Source organism: Microcaecilia unicolor, chromosome 5, assembly GCF_901765095.1.
Source record: "Microcaecilia unicolor chromosome 5, aMicUni1.1, whole genome shotgun sequence".
Taxonomy (NCBI): domain Eukaryota; kingdom Metazoa; phylum Chordata; class Amphibia; order Gymnophiona; family Siphonopidae; genus Microcaecilia; species Microcaecilia unicolor.
Genome location: NC_044035.1, coordinates 353,326,509 through 353,349,587, shown reverse-complemented (window position 1 = coordinate 353,349,587; position 23,079 = coordinate 353,326,509).

Below are 23,079 nucleotides of genomic sequence, written 5' to 3'. Positions count from 1 at the left end.
CACCGTTTTCAGTAGTAGCTCAAGGTGAGTTACATTCAGGTACTCTGGATATTTCTCTGTCCCAGGAGGGCTCACAATTGAAGTTTGTACCTGAGGCAATGGAGGGTTAAGTGACTTGTTCTAAGTTTGTACCTGAGGCAATGGAGGGTTAAGTGACTTGCCCAAGATCACAAGGAGCAGCAGCAGGATTTGAACTGGCCACCTCTGGATGTCAAGACTGGTGCTCTAACCACTAGGCCACTCCTCCACCCCAAAGAATCATGTTACTTTTTGGGGTTCTACATGGAATGTTGCTACACTTTGAAACTCTGTATGGAATCTTGTTATTCTTTAGAATTCTAGAATATTTATTTATTTAGATTTTGCTCCCACCTTTTTCAGTAGTAGCTCAAGGTGAGTTACATTCAGGTACTCTGGATATTTCTCTGTCCCAGGATGTTCGTAGAGTGGGTGGTCTTCATTTTGGATGCTGTTGATGTATCTAGCCGTCTTGTATCTTTACGTGGTCCTTATATGTTCGTAGAGTGGGTGGTCTTCATTTTGGATGGCGTTTATTCCTTATCAGGCTACTATATTATTAGACTACTCCTCCAGTCTGAGCCATATACAGGTCTTCTTAAGGAGTTGTCCCATGGGAGAAGAAAGGCTCAGTACCATGTAACCCAGGATAAGGGGCGCTTTAAACCTGTCCTTGCTTAGAGGCAAGTGAAAAGCATCACTTTAAGAATGGCAACGACTGTTGCAAATTATTTCTATGAGGAAAGTCATTGTTTACATTGGTTATGAAAGAAACAAATCAGGAGCCTATCGTTACCATGGTCTAACTTACTTCAAAGTAATATTATGCATATTATCACTTTTAGTTGAAAGAGAAATTCAGGAAGCCATCCATAGATGCCCTGGCTCTCCAAATAACAAGAATTCAGCTGTTCCTTTCACTGTGTGCTTTTCGGTGAACTGATGGGTTTTTGGAAGTTTTCCAAAAATCATGCAGCTGTCCCTCCCTGTTTCAGCTTCATTGGACTCCGGCATAACCCTGTCATTATGTTTATAGCATGAAAATGACAGGACTGCTGAGGCGCTCTTAACTCTTAGTTACCTTTCTGAAAAAAAAATGGGGATGTTGTACTGGGACTCATAAGTACATAAGTATTGCCATACTGGGACAGACCAAAGGTCCATCAAGCCCAGCATCCTGTTTCGAACAGTAGCTAAACCAGGTCACAAATACCTGCCAAGATCCCAAAAAAGTACAATACATTTTATGCTGCTTAGCACAGAAATAGTGGATTTTCCCCATTTAATAACGGTCTATGGACTTTTCCTTTAGGAAGCCGTCCAAACCTTTTTTAAACCCCGCTAAGCTAACTGCCTTTACCACATTCTCTGGCAACGAATCCCAGAGTTTAATTACACGTTGAGTGAAGAAAGATTTTCTCCGATTCGTTTTAAATGTACTACTTTGTAGCTTCATCGCATGCCCCCTAGTCCTAATATTTTTGGAAAGCGTAAACAAACGATTCACGTCTACCCGTTTCACTCCACTCATTATTTGATAGACTTCTATCATATCTCCCCTCAGCCGTCTTTTCTCCAAGCTGATGTACATTTTATGACCACCTCCACAGAATCCCCTTTTCTGCATGACCGCTAGATCTCCACCACACGTTCTGTTGTTCAATAGCTACTTTTTGCCTCTGAGATTGCAGATTCTGGAGAACTGCATTTCTATGGGTTCATTTCTGCTATAAATTGTCTTCTTTTTTTTCTCCGTTCCTATGCCTCACCCTCCCCTTCTGTTGCTCTGTCTCCCTTCAAAACTAAGTCCTACAAAAAAGAAGGGAAAAAAAAATCAAATTCTCTTTGACAGGCCGTCTAAAAATAGAAGGAATATGGGATAACTAAACAAACCACCTCTCACCCACCACCAACTAGGAATTGCATGGATGGAAGCCAGTTTTTAGGTGCACTTGCTCCAACTGACCAGAAGAGGGTGCACCTACCTGGCTTTTGCCACAGGGAAAGCTATAGAGAGCTGCTGGTTTCTGCTTTTCAGAGATTTCTTAGGTTTTACAACTCTGAAAGCTACAGTCTGAGCAGTTTCATATCCTCTGCATGCGGCGGCTGGTTAAAATTTCCAGTGCAGGTAACCTGTAGCAGGTAAATAACCTTGTACAATCAATGGTGCTAAGCCACGCAGACTATTAGAACGGAATCTATGCGGGATGCAAAGAACAAATCAAAAAGAAAGTTCAAACCGCCCAAAACACAGCAGCACAGCTTATATATGGAAAAACACGTTTTGACAGCGCCAAATCACTCCGAGAAAAACTGCACTGGCTTCCAATTAAGGAACGTATCGCATTCAAAATCTGTATGACAGTTCACAAAATCATCTATGGCGAGGCACCGGGATACATGACAGACCTCATCAACCTACCACCCAGAAACATCATAAAATCAGCACGATCGTACCTAAACCTCCATTACCCCAAGCAGCAAAGGACTCAAATACAAATCCCCCTATGCATCCAGCTTTTCCTACCTGAGCGCACAACTGTGGAACGCCCTACCAAAAGCAGTAAAAACCACACTCGACCACATGAATTTCCGGAAAGCACTAAAAACAGAACTGTTCAGAAGGGCATACCCCACCGACCCAACATAAAAAACCTGGACATCTGCAACACAACTTAACCAAAGATCGTAACGGACATATCCTAACTCTTCCTTTCCCTCTCTACGTTCTCCCCAATTGTCTTTACCATACATGTATCTCACTCTACCATAATATCACCTTGATATTAATCGCAACTTGTATTTGTTCATACCTAAGTAGAGGAGTGTGGTAGCCGTGTTAGTCCACTCTTAAGGTTATCAATAGAAATCAAACAAAATAAAACATGGTCAACATGGTCAACATTTTACAGGACCAGGACACTGTACCAGTGACTTCACAGTGAGAATCCTGAAAGGTAACTTTAAAACCATACAAGAACGTAAGACCTTTGAAGTCAGAATGATTGAATATTTTAACACCCAACAGAAAGGACTTAACAAGGACCTGGGGTTCCTAGCCCATTATAAACCATAAAGTTGTATGTCTCTGTTGATCACCCCACCCCTCACCTATCCACACCCATCCTGTTAGAATATCAATGATATGCTTTGATGTCCCCATGCATAACTCCGACCCACCCCCATCCTCCCACCCTGTCAGACTGTCATAGTAATGCTTGAATGTTTTCACTTATATACACTGTCAGCTAGCACATTTGCTTATTTCCGATCTGACGAAGAAGGGCAACCTTCGAAAGCTAATCAAGAAATTTATTAAGTTATGTCCAATAAAAAAGGTATCATCTTATTTTCTTTTCCATGTTTTATTTGGTTTGATTTCTATTGATAACCTATTTGTTCATACCGAAATCGATTAACGCCGATTACGGTACCATGTAAGCCACATTGAGCCTGCAAAAAGGTGGGAAACTGTGGGATACAAATGCAACAAATAATAAACCTGGCTAGTGTGGCTGCTGTGTTATTCCAGGCAAATACACAGCAGGGGCGTAGCCAGACAACAGATTTTGGGTGGGCCTAGGCAAGAATTGGGTGGGCACCAAGTGTTCTCCCCCCCCTCCCCCCCAAAAAAAGATCTCAGCTGGTAGGAAAACGCTTCTTTCCACCTTGGCAGCAGTAATGCACTAAAAACTGAGCATGCGCAGGTGCCGGTGTCGTGGAGAGTAGCGTTTTTGTTACCATCAGGGGAAAATCTTCAGCTGGTGGAGCTTGGGATTCCCACCAGTTACCACTAAACATGTGCTACTGTTGGGTGGGCCTGAGCCATAAATGGGTGGGCCCTGGCCCACCCAAGCCCACCTGTGGCTACACCACTGATACACAGAACTAAGCCCACAGCTCGTGCCAATGCAAGATTTTCCAGTGCGCTTAAGTCCATTTTTAATGTAGCCGTTCCCAGGCTAATTTTCCCTTTAGCGTGTGGGACTTGCAAAACAAATTAACATGGGAGCACTTACTGCCTCTTATTTTGGAGACACCAAGTTCTCCAGCATTAAATCAGCGCTATCCAGTTCGTGTGTCCTGCGTACGTCTAGTAGCGCTATAGAAATGATAAGTAGTAGTAGTAGTAATGCGTCCATGCCATTCCCCGCCCATGACATGCCCCCCTCTTTTTTGAAAAAAATTCAGGAGTGTGTGATTAATGCTGACAGGCAAATCACTGCAAAATACTTGAATACATTTTTCAGGGAGCCTTTCCACCTACGTTTGACGTGGTTTAGCAAAACGGCCCCTAATTGATATATTGAGACAGAAGCTGTTGAGGACAGGTGTCCAGTTCATTAGGGCTTCGATAGGCAAGTTGGCTGTGTAGTGACTGGAGCACAGGCTTCACCTTTCAAGCCTCTCGGAGTGCAAGCCAGAGGCGGGCCTGGACGGGCCTGGGCCCAGCCACTTTCCCTCCAGGCCCGCCCACCCAACATCCCTCGCTGTCGCTGCCTTTTCTCCCGCTCTGGGTATGGCCGTCCGGGAGCGTTCAGCAGCGTTGCCTGGCCCTGCCTGCCTGAAATTCTTCTCCTCACCGCCGCTGTCTCAGTCCCTCAGATTTCTTCTTTTCGCCTGTTGCCGGCAGCGCTCTGACTGCTGCCATAAACACAGGCAGCTCCGCTCCCCCCGCCGCATCCAACTGACCCTACATAAAGTGCATCAGAGAGGGCCGGAGAGATGCGGCAAAGGGGAGCGGAGTGCCTGTGTGAATCGCAGCGCTGCTGAGGAACGAAAGCAGCAAACCTTTCTACAAGTAAAAGTTGGTTTGTTTTAGTTTTGCTGGTGGTGGGGGTTTGTGGTTTTTTTTAAATTTGTTTTATACTTTCAGCATCCAGGATGGCAACTCTGACCCAGTATGGTTACCTTTATGTTTTTGCTTTTGGAATTTATGTACAACACTCTAAATCATGAAAACAGCTGCAAAGGAAAAGTGACTTGTTACTGGAGAATAATGAGGCAGCATTGTATTTTAGTATGGTGACTTATTTTGGCTTATCGTGTGTTGTGTGTGTGTGTGGGTTTTTTTTTCTCCTGGGGCTTTAGCTACTTTTAAGAGAGCCTGAAAACTGTGCCTATTTGCAGTGGTGTTCCTAGGGGGGGGCGGTGGGTGCGGTCCGCCCCGGGTGCACGCCGCTGGGTGGGTGCCACGTGCCTGTCGGCTCCGCTCGTTCCGTGCTCCCTCTGCCCCAGAGCAGGTTACTTCCTGTTCCGGGGCAGAGGGAGCATGGAATGAGCGAAGCCGACAGGCGCGAGGCACCCCCCTCCCAGCAGGTAAAAATGCACCCGGAGGGTGTCCTTTCGCCGGGGGGGAGGGGGCACTGCACCCGGGGGGGGGGGGCGCATCGGCGATCCGCCCCAAGTGTCAGCCACCCTATGAAGGCCACTGCCTATTTGAATTGGTTATTCACTCACGGATTTGTAAGTTATTGGGAGTGGGGTAGGTGTGCTGTAGGAGTAGGGGTGTGGGCAGGGCATATCAGGTGCCCCATCCATCCAACCTGTTGGCCCACCCAAAAATCGCCTTCTGGCTACGCCACTGGTGCAAGCGGAAGAGGAGAGCCGAGAGGAAGGCAGTGAGTCACCTGAGCAGGTTAAGTCAAGGCACAGTGACAGCAGCAGGAGACGTGGACACTGTTGGAACCACAGCAGCTCAGGAGGGCAAAAGCAGTGTGGCAAGTCCCTCTCAAATAGAAGGGTCATTAATCTGGAAGCTCTTGGCTTTGTAGTATCAGACAATGCTACTCAAATAGGGACACAATAGAACTGCTGGGGTCTATCTGATTATCACTTACAAAAATTACTCCAGTCTATATGTCAATAACTTTATTATGACATGTGCTTCAACATTATGCACATATCGTAATTAAAAACAACAACACATTAACTTCACACTACTAATCTCTCATTCACTCATTCCCATTCTTTCAATGTACCTGTCCTCCCATTTGTCATTATTGGTTTTGCTAATAAAGTTTATATAAACCAATACTCAAATGGTTTCTTAACTGAACTGTTAAATGTTTTTTACTCTAATACAGTTTCAAGCTATCAATATTTGTTAAGATATATCTTAACCAAACCCATGAGTATTTTTGTTCTTTATAACTTTACAGTATTTGCACGAAACTGTTTAAACGCAGTCTCTAAGATAAACGTCCATGAAGGTAAAACACCCTTCAAAGTTTCCAGGTACTTGATGAACGGGGATTATCACCCACATATGATGTTAGCTTGTTCCTTTTATATAAGCGTCGGTTCCCCAATGCAGGACCGCATTTCGCTCACTTCTTCAGGAGGAACCACCACACCATCTACAACAAAATAATCCTATTATCTCACCTCATTTCATATACTATCTTTGATATAACATAATCCTTAGCAATAACCTTTTCATCATATTTCACCTACTTTAATCAATTTTCGAAGGCTACATGTCTGGAAGAAACTTCTCAGTACAGGAACCAACAGTGGCGTATCAGTGGGTAGTATCAGGTCACAAATGGACCCTTACAAACCTTTTAATACAGATCAAAGGTAAAATCAAACAAATGATCTCCTGCACTTTTTGGTTGAACCGGTTCAGTTTCTTTCCCCCTCTGCTCCGTTTCTCTACTTCAGCCACAATCCGTCTCTTTTGTGCTGTGAAATCCTGAGCATCCATTGACAATTAGCCACATGTGTTTGTGTGTATGGGGGGGAGGGGGAGGGAGGTGGGGGTCCTGTATTTTAACACTCCATCCAGCTAACCCGGTCATGGTCATTGCACTAATAGACCTTAGCCAGTGGCCAAAGACCACACATATACCGGGAATCTGACCAGTGAGTTACCCCCTCCCCCAAGACTGTGAATACATCCATAGTGCCTCCACAGCAGTCCGCCCCCCCCCCACGAGAACGTGAATACACACATACTGTCTCCACAGCAACCCCATCCCCGAGATTGTGAATGCTGACACACTGCCTCCATGGTTTGAATATGCATCATATATATTTTCATACAATGGAGATAGTTTCCGCTCATCCAGATGAAGTGATTCTCATGATTAACAAATTTTCTGTGTTTGTGCTTTGGATTCTGAATAAAGAGCATTTAAAAAAAAAAAAATGTTTTTCTTGGTTTCATTGCAGACTAGGTCACTGCCCAATAGAAGGCTTGAAATATTTTCCACCGACTTTTTGAAGTTGGTTCGTAAGAAGGCTGGAGGGGCTCATTGAGAACGGGTACCTCTCCCCACTTACGCAGTAGAGCCTTTTAACTCCAATTGCAAAAAAAAAAGAACAGTATGATAAATAATAATATTACTAACTAGAGAACAATAGCATCTGTCCCCTATAGCTGGGTAGACTTGTAGGGTCTGGGTCCCATATATGGAAATCCGGTTTAGGATGGGCTGGAAAGGGCTTCGACAGCAACGTCAGTGGCTGGAACCTGAGGACAGTACCGGGCAGACTTTTACAGTCTGTGTTCCGCAAATGACAAGATGGCTAGGCTGGAGTGGGCTTCGACAGCAACTCCAATGGTTGGAATGCAATGACAGGACTGGGCGGACTTCTATGGTCTACTGCAACCTACTCCTCCTCACTGGCCTCCCACTTAGCCATCAATCCCCCCTTCAGTCCATTCAGAACTCTGCTGCACGTCTTATCTTCCGTCAGGACCGATATGCCCATATCACCCCTCTCCTCAAGTCACTTCACTGGCTTCTGATCAGGTACCGCATACAGTTCAAGCTTCTCCTACTAACCTACTCGATCTGCAGCCCCTCATTACCTCTCTACCCTCAACTCCTCTTACGTTCCTACCCAAAACCTCTGCTCACAGGACAAATCCCTCCTCTCAGTACCCTTCTCCACCACCGCCAACTCCCTGCCCATCTTCAAATCCTTACTCACAGCCCACCTCTTCAATGTCACCTTCGGCACATAACCATTATACCTCCATCCAGGATATCTAGACTGCCCCAACTTGACATTTCATCCTTTAGATTATCAATAGAAATCAAACAAAATAATTTTGTTTGATTTCTATTGATAACCTTAAGAGTGGACTAACACGGCTACCACACTCCTCATCCTTTAGATTGTAAGCTCCTTTGAGCAGGGACTATCCTTCGTTGTTAAACTGTACAGCGCTGCGTAACCCTAGTAGCGCTTTAGGAATGTTAAGTAGTAGTAGTATGTCCCAGAAACTCCTAAGAAAGACCATGATCAAGTATTTTACATCACATTCATTGTTGGTTAAAGGACAGACTGGATAGACCATACAGGTCGGTGGCATAGCTGTGGGGGCCTGGGCCCCCTGGTTTGGCTGGCATGCTCAGTTTCATTAAAAGGAGCGTGCAGTGCATGGTGCGCTGAAAACAGGAGAGGAAGCAAGTGCAGGACCCCCACCAGCAAAGCTACCTTGCGGCAGTGAAAGGGGGGGGGGCGGTCGGAAGCAGTGAGGGAGGGGTGGTGGGCTAAAATGTGCCCCCCCCCCCACGTTGGGCTCTGGCCCCCCCTCACACCGAGGTCTGGCTGCATCACTGATTCAGGTCTTTATCTGCCGTCCGTTACTATGTTATTTTTTTCAAGAATGAAGTGATATTGGTATTACCGGAAATGATCTTTGAGGGTTTGAGATCCTTCCTATTATCGAACCTATAGAGCCACGATGGTAGGGCAAATATCAGATCCCTGGGTAGCTGAATGTGGGGGTTCCCCAGGGATCCCCTTTGTCTCCCAGGCTTTTCAATATTTTAATGAGAACATTAGGAGACGAACTGACCGGTTCTGGAGTCAACATTTAGAGTGTATGCTCTTGATATACCCTTACTGATCCCATTTTATAATTACTCAATCAGGGCCGTGCCTAGGGTCTCTGGCGCCCCCCCCCCCTGCAGACCATCAGTTGGCGCGCCCCTGCAGACCATCAGTTGGCGCGCGCACCCCCCCCGCGCTTTAAATTTACCTCTCTCCGGCTCCGACGTCTGCGCAGCATCAGTGAAAGCGCTGCCTCTCTGACGTCTCTCCACCAGCCTTCCCTTCGCACGTTCGTTCCCTCTGTGTCTCGCCTTCTTCTGACGTCATTTCCTTGAGTGGACACAGAGGGAACAAACGAGCGAAGGGAAGGCTGGTGGAGAGACGTCAGACAGGCAGTGCTTTCACTGACGCTGCGCAGTCATCAGAGGCGGAGCGAGGCAAATTTAAAGCGCCGGGGAATCGGGGATGGAGCGGAGGAGTAAGTTTTTAAAAAAAAATAAAACTTGATGGCGCGGCGCCCTTGAAGGCAGGTGCCCCCCTGCGGCGCTTACCGCGCTTACTGAGTTGGCATGGCCCTGTACTCAATGGATGGCCTGCTGTTAATTCAGGAGATCTTTGAGAAGGTAGATAAATGGGTAACTTCCCAATTACTAAAACTCATCAAAAGATAAAGCTACAATTCTATGGTTAAGTATTTCATGGGATAAAATACCATCAGAATGCTCTTTCCTTAGAAACATCCTCTGACTCTGCTTTAACCTTAGAGATGCATCTTAATACAGTACTACCTCGGTTTTCGTTGACGTCGGTTTTCGTCGGTTTCGGACTTCGTTGATTTTTTTCGACGAGAAATTAGTCTCGGTTTTTGTTGGTTGCCTCGGATTTCGTCGAAAAAGGACGTCCATCTCCCAATTTGTATCGGAAGATGGACGTCCTTCTCCCGATTTTGGGCGTCCTCGTTAATTGCCTCGGTTTTCATCGGTTTCGGATTTCGCCGATTGTTTTTGGACGGATTATTGACGAAAACTGAGGTTTCACTGTACTGATTAGGAAATTGTTTAGGATATTAAGAAAATTGTATTGTATCTGAAAATATTTTGGGTTGGAACAGTTTAAAACTGTAGTACAGCCCTGTATTGTATCTCATGTGGATTATTGTAATATGATCTGTGCAGGTAGTACTGAAATATTGTAAAAGCCGGCAACCAGGATATAGTATAGGGCCCGAAAGTTTGACAGAATAAGACTGTTGTTACAAGGCAGTGGCATAGCTATGGGGGGCCATAGGGGCCTGGAACCCCCCCAAATTGGCTCTGGGGCCCCTGGTTTGGCTGATGGGGGTCCCTGACCCCAACCCCCTGCCAGCTGAAGCGTTTATCTGTGCCGCGCTGGTCTCGCACTTGCCTCCTCTCCTGTTTCCAGTCGCGCCATGCATGCTCTCATCTTAACGAAACTGAGCATGCTCGCACATGCTCAGTTTCATTAAAACAAGCGTGCAGTGTATGGCGCACTGAAAACAGGAGAGGAAGCAAGTGCAAGACCAGCGCGGCACAGATAAACACTTCAGATGGCTGGGGGGGGGGTCAGAAGCAGCGGTGGCGATCAGAAGCGGCAGCGGGGGGGGGGGGGAGGGGGGTCAGAAGCAGCGGGCGAGGGGGTGGTGGCTGGGGGAGGCGGGTTAAAATGTGCCTCCCCCACTGTGGGCTCTGGCCCCCCCTCCCGCTGAGGTCAGGCATAGGCGCCCGGTATAAGAGGCTTGGAGAGGCTAAGCCTCCCCCCTGCTGCAGCAGAATGGATCAGCTGTGGAGTCCAGCTGCTCTGAGGGGATTAAATTGTTGATTTACCTCCATCCTCACAGCAGGAGCTGCAGTGAAAGCCCTCTAGCAGTTGTAGAAATTGGTTTATGGTTTGTTTACCTTACTGCTGGGAAAGCAGGGGGGGTTGGCTGGAGGTGTCCTGGGTTGCCAGGGAGATATTTAACGAGGATGACTTCCTGACCTGCACTGAGGACAGATAGCAGCAGAAGGATACTGGGCCAGCATGATCAGAAAAAGTCACCAGACAACAAAGGTAGAAAAGATCATTTTATTTTCATTATAGTGTTTGGAATATGTCCACTTTGAGAATCAGGTGCTCAACATTAAAAGTTTATATTTATTTACTTATTTATGGCATTTTATCCCACATTAAACATGAATTAGGATGTTTTGTGGCTCTACATGAGAATTGTGATATTATGATCCCTTGTTTCATATTGTTGACGGTCTGCATTTTCAGTATGGGTGGTATATTGGTGTATTAGGTCTGCCCAGTGTAATATTTATGGTACAATAAGGTTCTGAGTGTGTTTTTGGACAAAGTTGTGCATAGTGTTTTGCAGTTGAGCGATTGTGGTTAGAATATGCTTTGAGCAACCACTTTATTCTTTGACATATGAAACATATATAATATCTAAATTTAATAAAAGGTATTAATTGTGACTTTTATTTTTATATATTTATTTTTTCTGCGTGTTATCAGACAATTATGGATTTAAGCTCCACTCCTGGCCCCACCCCTAACCCTGCCGCCGTTAGCCTCCCCAAACAGTTGGGCCACTGACCGCCTATGAGGTCAGGCTATGCCCCTGTTACAGGGTCTTTTTATTCACTACAAGGGTGATCTTTAAATTACTTACCATGATGCATATTATATGGACAGTCACCATCATACATGTTTCCTTTAATAAAAGCTATGACTAAGGGAAGGCCACGTCATTCTCAGACTGGGACTACATTACTTTTTCCTTCTCTGAAAGGCATATGGTTTAAGACATTTTTAAATCAAGCAGCAAAGCAATGGAATAAATTAACCAACTCTATGTCACAGAAAAATTATCAGCATTTTCATAAACAATTAAAAATTTTAGAAAATATGTTGGACACACTCCAGGTTCTGATATGGTTAATTAAAGGTAGTTAGGACATTTTATTGTATATTGTGATAAAGTCACATCCAGGGTAGTTGGGTTAAGGCAGTTTCAGTCTGAAATACAAGTCTCAGAAGGCATTGCAAGCAAGGAGCCAGGGGGTGAGATGAAGAACCCGGACTGGACTCCTAGCTGCAAGAGGGGAAGACATGGGTGTAAGCTGGCAGGATGTGTAGATTGGCTGCCACTAAGGGGAAAGAGTGTTAGGAAACCCTTTGTGCAGGAGCTCATCATTAGTCTAATGCTTAACTCAGCTGGTATGGGTTTGGGGGAAGCTAATGGAAGGAGAATGATTGGTTGTGAGAGCAGAAGCCAGGGATTGATTAGGCAGGTGGGAAGGAGTCCCAGGGGAGAGAAGCAGTTGCAGGCTGAAAACCCTTGGGTAAGGGAGGTCCCTAAAGTATTCAGTTTACCAGTGAAGCTGAGGCAGGCTGAAAATCCTTGGGTAGGAGGAGTCCCTAAAGCATTGAGCTCTCCTGAAGGTAAAGAAGGTAGAAACTGCTGTTTTGTGATTTAACTGTGATGATGAATTGAATGAATTGCTTCTATTTGGAATTGAACTACTGCTTATTGTGCACTGGATAAAGAGCCCAGACTGGAGCTGACTGTGAGCCTGTATTGAATCCTGATATGTGCTGATAACCTACTGCTTAAAGGGGACTATTTGCCACACACTTTCAGGTGGCTTATATGTGCTTAAGATTGAAGGTGATTGTTGCTGTTGGAACTGTGTATCAGGTCTACTAGAAACCTGCATGGAATAAAGTCCTTAAGATTGAAGTTGCTGGTGGACATTTATTTCTTGACTGTACCAGGAGCCTGTGGCTGGAGGAGATTGTTCTATCCTTGACTGCACTTACAGGTACCTGGTTACAATATGAATCACTTTATATGTAAATTCCTAGCAGTGGCTTCTTTTACTGTAATAAAGTTACAAAAGATGGAACTGCAGGTCAGGTACCAAATCAAAGTAACAATACCAATATTAACATTCGCTGCCTGCCCCCTGCTCTCTTTCTTCTTTCATCAGCATGCACAAGAGGAGAAAGAAGAGCAGGGGGCAGGCAGCGAACGCGGCTGCACCGGAGACCGCTCAGCGTCAGCGTGCACAGGAGGAGCAAGAAGAAAGAAGAGCAGGGGGCAGGCAGCGAACGTGGCTGCGCTGGAGACCGCGCTGAAGAAGGCCCCAACCCCCGCCAGTAAAGGTATTTGTTTGTGAGGAGGCGAGGCGGTGGGGGGGGGGGCCAAGGAGTTGAGGCAAGGCCTGGCGGTGTAGGGGCGGCACTGAAAATGTGCCCCTAACCTCGGGCTCTGGCTCCCTTCCACCGTGAGGTCTGGCTACGCCCCTGGAGAGGACAGGCCAGCACCAGGACGGGCCTCTACTGAAAAGTTACTGGCCGGCACTGAGTGGCCAGAAAGAGGTAGAGTGACAGCAGGGGTGGCAAAGAGGAAGGGGAGATGAGAGATACCAGTCTACCGTCATGCTGCTTCAAATCCTTACACAGAAAGCGCACGCTAGTAGAACACCACACCTCAGTCTCACACACGGACCACACAGACCTTTCACAAACGCTGAACGAGGGACCACAAATTAGAAATACAACCCCCCCCCCCCCCCAAACCCAGACTGTGCATGCTGCGGTGCACTAATGCAGTAGCTGAGAAACAGCCACAGAATACATTTCCTCCTGTTTCAGACAAACTGCAAAGTCAGCAGAGACGCAGCTTCCCAAAGTTGGTATTCCATTCAGTAAACTGAAAAGAAAATGCTTGTCTTCACCTCTGTGGTCTGAACTCTACATACCACAAGCATGATGACTGCACTTTGTCAGCTTGACATTAACATCTCCCTCCTCACCCTGCCCCCACACTGAGAAACTGCAAGGGGCATTGAGAACCCAAATACAACACCCTCCCCTGCCCCCTCCCCCTCACAGAAAAACCACAAAGGGGATTGGAAGCCAAACATCACCCTCCCTCCACCCTGCCCCCACACTGAGAAACTGCAAGGGGGATTGAGAACCCAAATACAACACCCTCCCCTTCACCCTGCCCCCTGCACAGAAAAACCACAAGGGGGATTGGAGGCCAAACATAACACCCTCCCCCCTCCCCCTGCCCCCACACTGAGAAACTGCAAGGGGGATTGAGAACCCAAATACAACACCCTCCCCCCTCACCCTGCCCCCACACTGAGAAACTGCAAGGGGCATTGAGAACCCAAATACAACACCCTCCCCCCTCACCCTGCCCCCACACTGAGAAACTGCAAGGGGGATTGAGAACCCAAATACAACACCCTCCCCCCTCACCCTGCCCCCACACTGAGAAACTGCAAGGGGCATTGAGAACCCAAATACAACACCCTTCCCCTGCCCCCACACTGAGAAACTGCAAGGGGGATTGAGAACCCAAATACAACACCCTCCCCCCTCACCCTGCCCCCACACTGAGAAACTGCAAGGGGGATTGAGAACCCAAATACAACACCCTCCCCCTCACCCTGCCCCCACACTGAGAAACTGCAAGGGGGATTGAGAACCCAAATACAACACCCTCCCCTTCACCCTGCCCCTGCACAGAAAAACCACCAGGGGGATTGGAGGCCAATCATAACACCCTCCCCCCCCCCCTGCCCCCACACTGAGAAACTGCAAGGGGATTGAGAACCCAAATACAACACCCTCCCCCCTCACCCTGCCCCCACACTGAGAAACTGCAAGGGGCATTGAGAACCCAAATACAACACCCTCCCCCCTCACCCTGCCCCCACACTGAGAAACTGCAAGGGGGATTGAGAACCCAAATACAACACCCTCCCCCTGCCCCCACACTGAGAAACTGCAAGGGGGATTGAGAACCCAAATGCAACACCCTCCCCCCTCACCCTGCCCCCACACTGAGAAACTGCAAGGGGCATTGAGAACCCAAATACAAACACCCTCCCCCTGCCCCCACACTGAGAAACTGCAAGGGGGATTGAGAACCCAAATACAACACCCTCCCCCTCCCTCTGCCCTCCCCCCCCCCCCACAGAAAAACCACAAGGGGGATTGGAGCCCAAACATAACACCCTCCCTCCACCCTGCCCCCACACAGAGAAACCACAAGGGGGATTGAGAACCCAAATACAACACCCTCCCCCTCACCCTGCCCCCACACTGAGAAACTGCAAGGGGGATTGGAGGCCAAACATAACACCCTCCCCCCCTCACCCTGCCCCCACACTGAGAAACTGCAAGGGGAATTGAGAACCCAAATACAACACCCTCCCCCTCCCCCTGCCCCCACACTGAGAAACTGCAAGGGGGATTGAGAACCCAAATACAACACCCTCCCCTCCCCCTGCCCCCACACTGAGAAACTGCAAGGGGCATTGAGAACCCAAATACAACACCCTCCTCCCTCCCCTGCCCTCTCCCCCGCACAGAAAAACCACAAAGGGGATTGGAAGCCAAACATCACCCTCCCTCCACCCTGCCCCCACACAGAAAAAACGCAAGGGGGATTGAGAGCCCAAACATAACACCCTCCCCACCCCATACAAGAAAGAAGGGGGCTCAGTGGCCCCCCATTCTACACACATAAAAACCACAAGGAAGGGCTCGATACCCCAGATAACACACCTTCCCTGAAATACAGAAAGAAGGGGGCTCTGCAGGCCCAACATTATATCTCTTCCCCCACCTCCCCTTCCCTCCTCCACACACAGACATGATGAGCAGGGTTGCCAGGTGGAAAATTTTTTTCCAGCCCGATGGAGCCCAAAAAAACAGCCCAAAACCGCCCAAACACAAACCCCGCCCCTGACACCCCCACCCCCGCGTCATCAACCCCGCCCCCGCCGTCATCAACCCGCCCCCGCCGTCACCGGCCCCGCCTCCCATGTCACCGGCCCCGCCTCCCCGTCATCGCCCCCGCCTCCCACGTCATCGGCCCCGCCTCCATGTCATTGGCCCCGCCTCCCCGTCATCGGCCCCGCCTCCCACGTCATCGGCCCCGCCTCCCACGTCACTAACCCCGCCCAAAACGTCATTAACCCCACCCAAAAACGTCACTAACCCCGCCCCCCCCGCGGCCGAAAAACCGCCCTGAAGGCCAAAAACAGCCCAAAAAACCGCAACCCGCCGCGGGCAAAAATTTCCCGCGGCGGGTCGCGGAAAACCGCCCAATTGGGCGGTAAAACCGCCCACCTGGCAACACTGATGATGAGAGGCACTCAGTGGCCTTTATATAACACCTCTCCCCACTCCACACAAAGGAACAATGACGGGGGGGGGGGGGGGGCTCAGTCATTACCTCTCCCACACACACATATGAAAGCCATGGCAAAGGCTCGACAGCTCCCAAGTAACTGTGTCTCCTTTTCTCCACTCCCAAACTCTCTGCCCAGCATAGGTCTTTCTGACCTCCTCTCTCCCTCCCCCTCTCTCCCCCCCTTCGTACCCCTCTCTAATCTCCCCTCACCAAAGACCAGCCTCCACTGGGGACGATGTGCACTAAAAGTGAAGTCTATAATGACATTTCCACATGGAACCTGTCATTACAGAATTACTAGTCTAAGAACACAGTTTCACACCTAACTTTAGACACGAGCATTTACGCCATGTCAAAGCCTTTGGTGTTTAGGTGCGTACCTCCTTGTATTGTAAAATGCCCGCTTAACTCCTAGGCACGCCCTGACCCACCCATGCTCCTCCCACATCCATAACCCCCTGGAAGTTGTGCACGATAGAATTTGCACATAAACCCTCCCCCGCTGCTATCGGGTACCTTTGCTGGCGGGGGTACCCAACCCCCGCCAGCTGGTCCTCTTCTCCGGCGCGGCCCATTGCTGGTCTACAAGGCTTCTGTTCCTGTGAGTCTGACGTCCTGCACGTAAGCCTTGCAGATCAGCAATGCGGCTGCGCCGGAGAAGAGGACTTTGGCTGGCAGGGGTTGGGGAAACCCACCAGCAAAGGTACCCAACGGTGGCGGCGGGGGAGGGTTGGCAGCGGCGGGAAGGGGGGGTTGAAAGGGTTGGCCCTGGGGGGGTGGGGTCAGAGGTGGTGGTGGCGGCGGTGGTGGGGAGGTCAAAAATGGCAAGGGGGAGGGGAGGGGCAACGGCACCAGGGTGCCCCCTCGCCTCGGGCTCTGGACCCCCTCCCACCGAAGTCTGGCTACACTCCTGCTGGACACTCAACACTATAGTACAGCACTGCATTGCATCCATTACTGCTATAAGAACGATAGGGATTATGAATTGATCCTGGGTCTCAGGGTCTTCCACACCAGAGCAGAGCTGTCAAGCCACTGGACTAGCCTATTTGATCGTTTGTGACACTGTTCCAAACCTGGCCGCTCCCACTGAAAAGAAACACCTGAGATCAGATTAAAGGATTTGAGTGTCAAATGCCCAAGTTTGCAGCCTTTGCTTCCTTTATCGAATGCCAACCTCTCCTGACTCGTAAAGCCGCTCCAGTCAGAGGGTACACGAAGGAGACCCAGTATAAATGGCACATTAACACTAACCATGCTGTTAATAATGTATGTTTTAAAGGGAAGGAGATTTCACAGTGGCTTCGGTGTCTTCCTAGCAGGACCGTCCTTCTTGGCCTGTCGTGACTGAAGAGTGGGATCCAGATGTTGCCAAAAGCTTAATTGAACTCAGTGGAATCCAAACAAACAATTTCTCCATAATATCACACAAATATCTGCCATTCCATCTTGCTGTTTATCCACCTCCCCATCAATCTCTGCCCTGCTGAATTCCTCTGGGATTTCACACTTCACTAAGTGAAATGAATCCCCGGCCTGATCTGATCCGCAGTCCCTCACCCTGCCTGACTCCAGCTCAGTAACAATGCCTCACTTATCCCTGGCTGGACAGCACTGGTGAAGCCTGTCTGCTTCTCCCGACATCTGCCAAGGCCTTTCGCCCAGGTAGGATCCCTGGGACAGGGCCCCAGGTACATTATCATAGCTTTTCTTTTACCACCATAAAGGTCCCATTTTCAGAGCTGTCATCCTCATCCTTAGCTGCTCTGGGCACCGGGAAGCCACTGCTGGTAGGCCACAGCGGAGACGGAGCTGATCCGAGATATGATAGAGGTCTATAAAATAATGAGTGGAGTGGAACGGGTAGACGTGAAGTGTCTGTTTACGCTTTCCAAACATACTAGGACTAGGGGGCATGTGATGAAGCTACAAAGTGGTACATTTAAAACGAATCAGAGAAAATGTTTCTTCACTCAATGTGTAATTAAACTCTGGAATTCGTTGCCAGAAAATGTGGTAAAGGCGGTTAGCTTAGCAGAGTTTTAAAAACGTTTGGACGACTTCCTAAAGGAAAAGTCCATAGACCATTATTAAATGGACTTGGGGGAAATCCACTATTTCTGGGATAAGCAGCATAAAATGTTTCGTATTTTTCTGGGATCTTGCCAGGTATTTGTGACCTGGATTGGCCACTGTTGGAAACAGGATGCTGGGCTTGATGGACCTTTGGTCTGTCCCAGTATGGCAGTACTTATGTACTTGGGATTCTGAATGGAATCTTGCTTCTCTTTGGGGTTCCACGTGGAATGTTGCTACACTTTGAAATTCTGCATGGAATCTAGTTATTCTTTAGAATTCTAGAATCTTGCTACTCTTTGGGGTTCTACATGGAATGTTGCTACTCTTTGGGGTTCCACGTGGAATGTTGCTATACTTTGAAATTCTGCATGGAATCTTGTTATTCTTTAGAATTCTAGAATCTTGCTACTCTTTGGGTTTCTGCCAGGTATTTGTGACCTGGATTGGCCACTGTTGGAAACAGGATGCTGGGCTTGATGGACCTTTGGTCTGTCCCAGTATGGCAGTACTTATGTACTTGGGATTCTGAATGGAATCTTGCTTCTCTTTGGGGTTCCACGTGGAATGTTGCTACACTTTGAAATTCTGCATGGAATCTAGTTATTCTTTAGAATTCCAGAATCTTGCTACTCTTTGGGGTTCTACATGGAATGTTGCTACTCTTTGGGGTTCCACGTGGAATGTTGCTACACTTTGAAATTCTGCATGGAATCTTGTTATTCTTTAGAATTCTAGAATCTTGCTACTCTTTGGGTTTCTGCCAGGTATTTGTGACCTGGATTGGCCACTGTTGGAAACAGGATGCTGGGCTTGATGGACCTTTGGTCTGTCCCAGTATGGCAGTACTTATGTACTTGGGATTCTGAATGGAATCTTGCTTTTCTTTGGGGTTCCACGTGGAATGTTGCTACACTTTGAAATTCTGCATGGAATCTAGTTATTCTTTAGAATTCTAGAATCTTGCTACTTTGGGGTTCTACATGGAATGTTGCTACTCTTTGGGGTTCCACGTGGAATGTTGCTACACTTTGAAATTCTGCATGGAATCTTGTTATTCTTTAGAATTCTAGAATCTTGCTACTCTTTGGGTTTCTGCCAGGTATTTGTGACCTGGATTGGCCACTGTTGGAAACAGGATGCTGGGCTTGATGGACCTTTGGTCTGTCCCAGTATGGCAGTACTTATGTACTTGGGATTCTGAATGGAATCTTGCTTCTCTTTGGGGTTCCACGTGGAATGTTGCTACACTTTGAAATTCTGCATGGAATCTAGTTATTCTTTAGAATTCTAGAATCTTGCTACTCTTTGGGGTTCTACATGGAATGTTGCTACTCTTTGGGTTTCTGCCAGGTATTTGTGACCTGGATTGGCCACTGTTGGAAACAGGATGCTGGGCTTGATGGACCTTTGGTCTGTCCCAGTATGGCAGTACTTATGTACTTGGGATTCTGAATGGAATCTTGCTTCTCTTTGGGGTTCCACGTGGAATGTTGCTACACTTTGAAATTCTGCATGGAATCTAGTTATTCTTTAGAATTCTAGAATCTTGCTACTCTTTGGGGTTCCACGTGGAATGTTGCTACACTTTGAAATTCTGCATGGAATCTTGTTATTCTTTAGAATTCTAGAATCTTGCTACTCTTTGGGGTTCTACATGGAATGTTGCTACTCTTTGGGTTTCTGCCAGGTATTTGTGACCTGGATTGGCCACTGTTGGAAACAGGATGCTGGGCTTGATGGACCTTTGGTCTGTCCCAGTATGGCAGTACTTATGTACTTGGGATTCTGAATGGAATCTTGCTTCTCTTTGGGGTTCCACGTGGAATGTTGCTACACTTTGAAATTCTGCATGGAATCTAGTTATTCTTTAGAATTCTAGAATCTTGCTACTCTTTGGGGTTCTACATGGAATGTTGCTACTCTTTGGGGTTCCACGTGGAATGTTGCTACACTTTGAAATTCTGCATGGAATCTTGTTATTCTTTAGAATTCTAGAATCTTGCTACTCTTTGGGGTTCTACATGGAATGTTGCTACTCTTTGGGTTTCTGCCAGGTATTTGTGACCTGGATTGGCCACTGTTGGAAACAGGATGCTGGGCTTGATGGACCTTTGGTCTGTCCCAGTATGGCAATACTTACATACTTAAGAACCTTATATGATGATATTCTTGAGGCATAATTTGAATTTCTAGTCCTGCCTGTTCATCTTTCAAGAAATTATAATCTAAGTGGGTATCTGAGGGAATGGGGCGATGCTGACCATTAATCTGGAGAAATCCCAGAATTGCTGTGCCCTCCTACCCACCTCCAGCGAAGGCTCTAGGCTCTCTTCCCCATAGTTTAGCATTTCCACTCCCCTCCCCCACCAAGTGGCCAGAAATACCCTTTCCCTTCTCTACTGCTAGGTGGCCAGCATTTCCCTATACCCCCCCCCCCCCCACCACCACCACCAGTCCAGATGAGACATGAATTGAACATCAAAAGTCTACAAGGCTAGTGAAAGTCATATGTCACAGAGATTATAGATCCACTGATTTGGCAAAATTAGAAACAACATACATTTAAAAAAAAAATGGTATATTGTGTGTATTTATAGGTAACTTCTCTTGAACAAAAAAATACTAAAATTCTGGACCTGGCTTCACATGCAGGTGAAATCGAACAGTTGCGATAGCAGGGTTTGATGCATGGATTAAGGCATCCAGTTGACTGATGACTTCATCCCATCCTGGATGAAAGAATTTAGCATGGGGAATTTTAGCTGAGGAGCGTTGGATGCTGATGTGATGAAAGGTGCAATGGGTTTCCTAACAAGGTTTCCAGGAGGTCTGGTTTTAGGATGCACCATTCAACGTTCAAAGGACGGCAGGGTTTGTTAATCTGAGGATCGAAAAGCCAAGAGGGAAAGGGAAGGGAAATGGGACTTGATACACTGCCTTTCTGAGGTTTTTGCAACTACATTCAAAGTGGTTTACATATATTCAGGTACTTATTTTGTACCTGGGGCAATGGAGGGTTAAGTGACTTCTTGCCCAGAGTCACAAGGAGCTGCAGTGGGAATCAAACCCGGTTCCCCAGAATCAGAGTCTGCTGCACTGACTACTAGGCTACTCCTCCACTAGCAGCATTCCATGTAGAAGCCTGCCCTTGCAGATCAGCAATGCGGCCGCGCAGGCTTCTGTTTCTGTGAGTCTGACATCCTGCACGTACGACGTCAGACTTACAGAAACAGAAGCCTGCGCGGCCGCATTGCTGATCTGCAAGGGCAGGCTTCTACATGGAATGTTGCTAGTGGAATAGCAACATTCCATGTAGAATCTCAAATAGTAGCAACAGAATCTCAAATAGCAGCAACATTCCAGAATCTCAAATTATAACATTCCATGTAGAATCTCAAATAGGGAAAGGGAAATGGGACTTTATATACCGCCTTTCTGAGGTTTTTGAAACTACATTCAAAGCGGTTTACATATATTCAGGTACTTATTTTGTACCAGGGGCAATGGAGGGTTAAGTGACTTGCCTGGAGTCACAAGGAGCTGCAGTGGGAATCAAACTCAGTTCCCCAGGATCAAAGTCCACTGCACTAACCACTAGGCTACTCTTCCACTCATTCCACCAATAAGAGCCAACCTCCTCAGTGATGTCACAATGGCTTGATTGCCCAATACTTGGCTCACTTCTGATATTGTGATGTCATAAGGGAAAGGGGGAAAGGGAAATGGGACTTGTTATACCGCCTTTCTGAGGTTTTTGCAATTACATTCAAAGTGGTTTACATATATTCAGGTACTTATTTTGTACCAGGGGCAATGGAGGGTTAAGTGACTTGCCCAGAGTCACAAAGATGAGTTGGGAATTCCTGAGAAGCATTGCAAGCCTGAAAGCAAAGCTTTTCTGAATTTATATATTTTCAGATTTTTGTGTTTGATTTGATCCATACGTTCTAAACTGCTCTCTCGCCTGCCCCTCTCTTAATTTCTTCCTAGAAAATTTGCTGACTTTACCTCCATCTATTCTATACAGGAGGAAAAAAGGGGGGAGGAAAGAGGCTTCCTTTCCTCTCACTTGCAGAGCTGCTTGCCCCTATAATTTGCTCCATTTCTATCCGCCTGCTGGACATGTTCCTGGAGGAAAAGTCCATAGTCCGATATTGAGATGGACATGGAGAAAGCCACTGCTTGTCCCTGGGATCAGTAGCATGAAGCTTGTTACTATTTGGGATTCTGTCACCTGAATTGGTCACTTTTGGAAGCAGGATACTGGGCTAGATAGACCATTGGTCTGACCCAGTATGGCTGTTCTTATGTCCTTATGTTCAGTGTTCTGTTGTGAGAAATGATGGCAGTGTACTGGTAGCCAGCTTAGATAGAGGCAGACCCCTGTTGCTCAGCTGTCTTCATCCAGGCTTGAAAGAGGCTACTTCCTTGGGTGACCTGGTCCTACACGCAGGTGGATTGACTCAGCACCTCCAGAATATGGGAGCAAATAGTAGCACAGACCAACCTGTCTTCTGCGTCCGCCCAGAGAATCTTTCATGTGTCAGCTACTGCTGTATGTCAGCTCTGCTGTCGAAGGCATAGGAACTCCCTGGCAGGAAAGACGTGAAAATATGTGAGGAATCTTTCTTTGGCTTGGCTGCCAACCCTAGACAGCAGACTTGAAGAGTACTTTCTCTGTGATTTCAACATGGCAAATGTTTTTTCTCCTAACAGGCATGCGCGAAGCTGCTTGGCACCTCTGTGCATCCACGGGACACAGGATCTGAACTATGTCCATTTCTGGATGACGAGAGACATTTCTGTCATCCGTAGCACTAGGAAAGTCCGCACGGCAGCAAATTATACCTGTCTCAGAATCCGTCAGCACAGAGAGAGAGTGGGAAGTGGACCAATGACTCCAGGAGAACGGGAGATAAGATTTTAAAGAACCACTTTATTCAATGAGTCATTGAATAAAGTGGTTC